Here is a 9,250-nt window from a genome sequence, read left to right as displayed (position 1 = left end):
AATCAAACCAAAATTATCAGTAGGTATATCACCCAAGTTGTGACTTATCCAAAACAAATTTTGAACCCCCAAATTGCTGCTGCATATGATATTTCTGCCCTATTTCACCTCCCCACCCAAAAAAAAAACCTCACACACAGTAGCAGTTTGTTAGTCTTTATGGATTGTAACAAAGCTTCATACAGTAAAATCCTATTGTGGGATAACTTGCTGTCCCACAGGTTTGAGGGACAACATGAAATGTATAAGTCATTTCTTTCCCAAATACAAGTAGTTGGGATTTAATGCAATTAGCCTAAGGTATAAACTATCAGGAAAAGAAAATAATAATCAGTTTCTCAAATAGGTTATCCAAAAGCAAGATTTATCAATCTTGGCACTATTAACATTTGGGGAGAGACAATGCTATGTAATGGGGCGTTTCTGTGTATGGTGGGACATTTAGCAGCATCCTTGGCTCCCACCCACTAGATGCCAATAAAAACTCCTCAAGTTGTGACAACCAAAAATGCATTCAGATATTGCCATAAATCCTCCAAAGAGCAAAATCACCCTCTGTTAAGAACCAGTGAGCTAAAGTAATTCAAATCTTAGGTCCTTGATTAGGATCATCAACCCTACTGCTCCTCTTCATTTGACTGCATGAATAATTGGAAGTACGTTCTCTCGTAGAATAGTTTAGATATTAAAGTATATTTATGCAAATTGGGTTCCTAGACCTGCACAGAGCCCAGTTCCGTACCCAATGGCAATTTCACAGGACAAACACCTTCGATATTGACAGTAGAATTGCTTTGCCCACAAATCATTCAGTAATTCCTTCCTTCTCTCATGTAAGCCCACCTTTTCTATCAGAACAATCAACAAGCCTTTCTCCCTGTGATACTTTTGAGAACCTTGGGCACCTCTTGAAAATCTCATCCCATACTGTTTCTTGGGCCAACACCGGTTGCCTTACTTTGTGAGCAGTTGATTAGTATTCAAATTTTCTTGGGAGACATTTTTTTAATAAAGGGCCTATTAGACATATGTTGCAGTTTAGAGCTTTCTTTTGGTTGGTTTGGGGCTTTTGTAAAATATCTGTGTATTTTTTATTCATGATATACATGCGTATATATTATCAACCTAATATAACAATAAGAGCGAGTGGCTGTAAAATTAGCTTACTCTGGAACAAATGATAAATTGCAATCCAGGAATATATACACCATGGTGAACCATGGGGGTAGGTCTCCAAAGAAGCAAAGGAAGGCAAGAGTTTTCAAAGGCAAAATGAGGAGGGTTACATACATTATTTTGAAATAACTATCTTTGTCTAAGAATCAATAACAAGGGTGGCATCAGTTCAAGGCTGACTAGACAGTTATTAGGCAGATGCACTTCCAGAAGAAGTCTTTGTATAAAGTTACAGTGGCCTTTGTGCAAGGTTGTGATTTTTTCAGAGAATCTTTCTAATAATTTTTATCATAGGAATATGTGTGTGTGAGCCCCTCCTTTATGGCCTTCTGATTTCATTTTGTTAGGGTTTGGCATAAGTGACTTCATTTTGATTCTAACAACTTCCATTGTGTGTGTGTGTGTGTGTGTGTGTGTGTGTGTGCAAATATATATCCTGAGATTGCGAAAAGATGTTTTTAAATAGTCTCAGATATCCCTGTTTAATTAATCATACTACAGATCAGCCTCCTAGGCAGATCCACAAGGTGGATCTCAAGGAGAAAACAGAAGACATTGGTATATATATACACACACACACTCACACCCTAATTGGCCTCCTTGCTTCTAACCTTCCTCCACCCCCTACCTCTTTACAGCAATCAGAATGATTCTTCAAAATAAATTTACTACATTGATTAAAATTGGCTGTCCTTCAGCCTGTCCCATTCCACTTAGAATTCCATAATGAACAATTTTCATACCCTGCCCTTCAAGATTCTCTCTAAATAATTTGGATACCAAGCATCACTCCACCCCACTTAGTTTCACTTTTCCCCTTGTCCACTATGCTCTAGTCATATTCATCTGTCAGTCTCTAGAAAACACCAACATTTCTACCCTTAAGCCTTTTACACTTGCTGATGCATCTTCTTGGGAAGCTCTTCCTTAACTTTTCATGAATCTAGCTTTCTTACGGCCATGAGGTTTCCACATAAATATCACCTTCTCAGAAAAGACTTCCATGACCACCCAATCACAATGCTTGGTTATTTCCTTAATAACACAGTGGAATGTGCAATTATGTTATTAACTTTTCTACTTGCCTGTTGTCTGTCTTGCCTATTCAAGCATAAGATCAGGGTGGGCACAGTGACTCACACCTGTAATCCCAGCACTTTGGGAGGACGAGGCAGGCAGATCACCTGAGGTCAGGAGTTCAAGACCAGCCTGTCCAACATGATGTAACTCTGTCTCTACTAAAAAAAGTTAGTGGGGCGTGGTGGCATCTGCCTGTAATCCCAGCTACTCCTCGGGAGGCTGAGGCAGGAGAATCACTTGAACCTGGGAGGCAGAGGTTGCAGTGAGCCAAGATTGTGCCATTGCACTCCAGCCTGGGCAACAAGAACAAAACTTGGTCTCAAAAAAAAAAAAAAAAAGAACATAAGATTAACAAAGATGAGGAAGCTTCCTACCTTGTTCACCAGTGTATCCCCAGTTACTAACATAGTGCTTGGCATAAAGTAGGTATTCAGGAACCATTTGTTGAATGAATGAGTGGTTTCTAGTCAAAAGGGTCATCTTTTGTAACCCACCTTCATCTTTAATCAATCATTTATTGATGTTACTAATTTCTCAGTGAAGTGCCTCATCACCACAGTGGTGCTGCTGATATTAAGTAACCATCTATTTAAAACTAACAAAGATTCATTAGAGGTCATGGTGCCCTAGAAATTCTCAAAGACTAGGAAATGTAGTACAGTTCTACGGTGGGTGTTTTTTGAGGGAAAGACTGAGTAAACGTAAGACTTCTGCTTGAGCATTAAAGAAGAAATAGAAGCAAGTCTCAGAAATATTGATCTTCAGTGAACCTCCTAAGAAAAAGAGCAGAGGAATATTCTCAGGCTCAGAATACCTATTTGAGAACATGGAAATGGTGTATGTATTCTTTGATTATTTCGAAAGCCTAGCCTCACACTAAACCACCATCGCAGTGTCAGGAAAAGGCTTCTATCATTCTTCCCACCCACCAAAAAAAAAAAAAAAAATATATATATATATATATATATATATATATGCAAAAGGGAAAAGGAAGTCTTCTTTCTGCTGCAGTGTAGAAAACCAATTATAGAAAGTTGTGTAATTAGAGCTTCTACAAAGTCAACTTGTTTGGCCAACAATCACATAGATCCTAAGCAGTGGATGGTCATGAAAAATTTGGCCAAGGGGAAATATCTTAACCATGTACACAACAAACTGATTAGTAGTAGAATGAAGACTAATTCTTCATTTCACTTTTTAACCACATCACAATAAAACAATCTTAAAATTAAATAACTTTTTAGTATTTCATCATGCTTACTTCATACAAATGTATAAGCATAAATGGTGCATAATGTTGTCAATAAAGAGGATACAGAGTTGGCCAGGTGTGGTGGCTCATACCTGTAATCCCAGCACTTTGAGAGGCCAAGGCGGGCAGATCACCTGAGGTCAGGAGTTCGAGACCAGCCTGGCCAACATGGCAAAACCCTGTCTCTACTAAAAGTACAAAATTAGCTGGGTGTGGTGGCACATGCCTGTAATCCCAGCTATTCAGGAGACTGAGACAGGAGAATCACTTGAACCAGGGAGGCGGAGGTTGCAGTGAGCTGATATTGCACCACTGCACTTCAGACTGAGCAAAATGAGTGAAACTCCATCTCAAAAAAAAAAAAAAAAAAAGGATACAGAGTTAATCAGTTTTCCTCTCGGTTCCATTACACATAGGAAGTTATTTAATAGACACTTTATGTGTTCTGTGGACTTATTTGTATGTCAATCTGGGCAGATAAACTCTTAGCTCTGAACCCCAAGGTAATCCTAATCATGCCAAGCCTTTGAACACCTCTAAGAATATGGCATCCCTTACTCCAGCTGACAGTTCTAATGATAAATATCCAATATAGGTCAGTGAATATTTTTCAAAGCCTCAACCCAGTGCAGAGGAAAGCTCGGTGCCTTCAAGGCAGAGGCATTTCCCAAAAGTCTGGAAAGAAAATTGGAGACCTTTGGTTTTCCATTTATTCCAGAGAGAATGAAGGCAAATCCTGAACTCTTTTTATCTCTCTGTGAATGTCAGTCTTCACAGAATATTCAGAGACTTGAGATTCATAAGGAAGTAGGACTACATATGCCCTTTGGGCACTCCAGCAGAAATTTCCTAACTGTCCCAGACTAGAATTTCTTCCAGAGGGACAGATGATCTTTTTTTTCCTGACTTGATTACAGTCCAGTATAAGCATTTGGGAAGAACATAATACCATTCTTAAAGTTTTCAGTGGTCAAAAGTCAGCTTGTCCCACCTCTTCATTCATTCTCCATTTACTAAATCATTCATTCAGTTGGCTAGTCAACAAGTACTTACTGAGAGCAGCTTTGCCTACATGAGGTTAGGGATACAGGAAATAATGGGCAACCTCCATTTAAACAGGAGAATTAGAAACATCACATATGCAGCAAGGCCATGGACAGGCATACACATTACTGTTGGTGCAGCCAATATGGAGAAGACAAGGAAGATTTTATTGAAGAAAAAAAAAGATACCGGGGCTTAGCTTGGACAGGTAATAAATGCATGGATATGGAGAAAAAACAAAGCAAATAAAGTATGGAAGTGTACTAAGGCATGAATGCACTGCCTAAACCTGCTGCAGAGGGTCCTGATAAGGGTGGAATGGAAGACAACATTGGAAGGGTGTGCTAGAACCAGACTGGAAATCCTTGAATGCCAATTTGGGCTTAATCTTCTAAATAACAGAGAAGTTCTAATGTTCTTGAGTAGAAGAACAATAGATTTATAACGTATTTGAACTAAGGTTCTCAAAATATTAAAAATGAAAACTAGAACTAACCACATGATTAAGCAATCACATTTCTGGCTATACATCCAAAGAAATGAAATCAGTATGTGGAATAGATATATGGACTCCTATATTTATTACAGCATTATTTATCACAGCCAAGATATGGAATCAGTCTGTGTCCATGAGAAGAATGGATAAAGAAAATGTGCTATAGGTATACAACAGAATACTATTCAGCCTTCAGAAAGAAGAAGATCATGTCACTTATAACAACATGGATAAACCTAGAGGACAATATACTAAGTGAAGTAAGCCAGGCACAGAAAAACAAATACTGCATGATCTCACTTATATGTAAAATCTAAAAAAGTTGAACTCATAAAAGTAGCGTGGGATGGTGTACCAGGGGCTGCAGGGAGGAGGGGAGTGGGGAGATGTTAATCAAAGGATACAAAATTTCAATTAGATAGGAAGAATAAGTTCAAGAAATCTATTGTACAGCATGGTGACTGTAGTTAATAACAATATATTGTAGTCATTGCAGCACTGTTTACAATAGCAAAGACCTGGAGCCAACACAAATGCCCATCGATGATAGACTGGACAAGGAAAATGTAGCACATATACACCATGGAATACTATGCAGCCATAAAAAACAATGAGTTCATGTCCTTTGTAGGGACGTGGATGAATCTGGAAACCAGCATTCTCAGCAAACTGACACAAGAACAGAAAATCAAATACCACATGTCCTCGCTCATAGGCAGATGTTGAACAATGAGAACTCATGGACACAGGGAGGGGATCATCACAAACTGGGGTCTGTTGGGGGGAATTAGGGGATGGACAGCAGTGGGTAATGAGGTTGGGGAGAGATAACAGGGGGAGAAATGCCAGATATAAGTGACAGGGGGATGGAGGCAGCAAACCACATTGCCATGTATATACCTATGCAACAATCCTGCATGTTTTGCACATGTACCCCAGAACCTAAAGTGCAACAAAAAAACTAAATAAATAAAAAATAAAATAAATATAACCATAAAAAAAGAAATGTGGAAAAAAAATATACTGCAGTCTTGGAAATTGCTAAAACAGATTTTAACTGTTCTTACCACACAAAAAAAGTGATAAGTATGTGAGGTAATGCATATGTCAATTAGCTCAATTCAGCCATTCCACAAATTATACATATTTCAAAACAACATGTTGTGCATGATAAATACATATAATTTTTTGTCAGTTAATATCTTTTAAACAAAAATATCAATTGGAATTGCACAATATAAAAAATAATATCTTTGAACTGGAAATGCCTTTAGAGGTCTATGTAGCAACTTCCAAAGACTGATATGGAAATGATGGCTGGCTAGATTAGAGGACAGAGAGTCTGGAGGTGAGAAGGTAAGTGACAGATGATAAGGGTTTAAACTTAGAGTGACTTCAGAAGTCAAGAGGAGGAGTCTAATATGGGAGATGTTATGAAATAAGAACTGACAGACTGATCATGATGTAAAAGGAAGACGGGAATCTACAATAACATCAGTTTCAACCCTCAGTGAACACAGCAATGATGGTACTCATCAAAAAAAAAAAAAGTCTTTTTGTGAGTAAGGGGGTAATAATGACAGTTTATGGTCAAGTTCAGCTGAGGTGAACCAAGAATCCAAGTGCATTTTCACCAAGTAGTTGGAGATTTATGACTAGAAATCAGAAGTGTTCAAAGTTAGGGATGTGGATTTGGAAGTCATTTGTGTAGAGGAAGTTTCTGCCAATATTGAAACTATGGTCCGAGAACAGCTTCTGGCTTCTGAGAAGCCACAGATATTGTGGACACGCAAGAAAATCATGCCTTATGTTTTTGTTATCCCAAGAGAGAGAAGAGTAGGCTGAGCATATGCCACAACTAGTATTTTTCATTAGGGATCACAATAAATACAACAAAATGGATCTGTGTAATGTAGAACAATAAGGCCTTCTTCTTACTTGTCTTTGCATTTCCCATGGCTTGCACATAGTAAGTGGCTCCCGAAATACTTGTTGATTGAATTCAAATTAAAGCTAGCTTTTAAGATAATTAATATGCCAAAAATAGTTATTGAGAACAGTTTATGATGCTCAGTTTTATCCTGTTGGGAAATAGTAGAAAGCCCACAGAAGCTGGACAAACTTTGGTTGTGTAGTTCTCAAAATGGAAGGAAAAAGATAAAAAATTCTTCCTTTTGCACACTAATTAATCATTAGCAATAATTTTGAAACCAAAATCATTATCATCATTGTTAATCTTCCAAAGCAACACTTAGATTTGTGCCACAAAATTTAACATCTGCCTATATATTCTTTTCTTTATCTTCAAAATTGTAGAATCAAAATTTTAGAACTGGAAAAACCTCAGTGCATGATAAAAATTTAGGATACTAATAGTTGTTCAACATTCACTACATCTTAGCTCCTAACCCCAAACTGCACATTTGTGAATCCTATATTCCTTGCTGGTTTGAAATCTAATCTTCCAGGATACCAGAGTGTTCAAACATTTTTTTTTCATTGATGTTATTATTGTTGTCATAGTTGTTGTTAAAGACAGAGCCTTGGTCTGTTGCCCAGGCTGGAGAGCAGTGATACAATCATAGCTTACTGAAGCCTCAAATTCCTGGGCTCAAGCAGTCCTCCCACCTCAGCCTCCTGAATAGCTGGGATTACAGGCATGTGCCAGCATGCCAGACTATTTTATTTTTTATTTTTTGTAGGGACAGGGGTCTTTCCATATTGCCCAGGCTGATCTCATACTCCTGCTCTCAAGCAATTCTCCCACCTCAGCCTCCCAAAGCACCAGGATTACAGGTAAGAGCCACCATATCCAGCCCAATACAATATTTAAAAAACACTTGTGTGCTTGTACACAGGTCTACCAAGCAATAATTTTATTCATTTATTTTTTTAGACAGAGTCTTACTCTGTCACCTTGCTCAAATTAAGGGCTACAAAGTTTTGTGGGTTGTTTTATTTATTTATTTTTTTTTTGCATTAATCAAGTCATAGAAAAATACTGGTGTCAGGGAAGGTCCTAAGCTTTGTGGAATAAGGTAGCAAGGTAAATGCTATCTTTCAAATAAAGTGAATAGCATGTGATTAGGCTTAAAACTAGTCATTTGGGCATTTTGCCCACGTATCTTCATTTACTATATATATTTTTGCTTTTTTTTTTTTTTTGTTTACCAGTGTCCTCACAGAAACCTACCTATAGATTAGTCTAGAAGTGAAGCTCTAGGGATAGTTTCAACAAGATGTCTAGATCCCTGTGCAATGGACAACATGTGTAAACCTTGTATACATCCCTTTGTGATTTCACTTCTATATCTAAGGAGTGAAGAGACCAGTATTAGCATCAAGTTCCTGGTTTCCCAGGGGGATACTTCTGAGTCACAACTGCAAAACCATTGGTTGTCCCAAGCACAAAGCTAGGATTCTCTCACCTTCCTCAGAGGAATCCATCAGTCAAAATGAAAGGCAGTTATATAAACATTCAGAGTAAACATTCAGTTGTCCTTCTATGTTAAATACACACATACATACACACATTCACACACTCTGATTATGTTGAACACACACACATACACTCACAAAGTGCTCAGAGGGCATGGAAGCTTCTCAGGAAAGACTTGTAAATTTAACAAGCACAACTTCAAACAAAGCATTCACAGGACTTCGTATTAGACTGCAGAATCCAGTTAAGAAACAGCAAGATTAGTGTTAATTTAATAAATAGTGTTGCTCTGCCCCTCTGTGGGAATACTGAGAAGTGCATGAGAAGATGCTCAGAATTCAGAATCAGCTAATACAAATACCGTTAGAGAAAGAGGCTAAGTACAAATAAAATCCAGAGGCTTCTCTTTTAATGAGAAACCCATGCCAGATATTTATATTTTCTGAGTATAGTCTTACTAGACGCAAAACAATAAGATATAAATGACTTGGAAAGCGATTTGCAAATGTCAGGTTGTGTGTGTGTGTGTGTGTGTGTGTGTGTGTGTGTGTNTGCATTAATCAAGTCATAGAAAAATACTGGTGTCAGGGAAGGTCCTAAGCTTTGTGGAATAAGGTAGCAAGGTAAATGCTATCTTTCAAATAAAGTGAATAGCATGTGATTAGGCTTAAAACTAGTCATTTGGGCATTTTGCCCACGTATCTTCATTTACTATATATATTTTTGCTTTTTTTTTTTTTTTGTTTACCAGTGTCCTCACAGA

This window comes from Cebus imitator, unplaced genomic scaffold (assembly GCF_001604975.1).
Source record: "Cebus imitator isolate Cc_AM_T3 unplaced genomic scaffold, Cebus_imitator-1.0 Scaffold76, whole genome shotgun sequence".
Classification (NCBI taxonomy): Eukaryota; Metazoa; Chordata; class Mammalia; order Primates; family Cebidae; genus Cebus; species Cebus imitator.
This window is presented reverse-complemented; position numbering follows the sequence as displayed.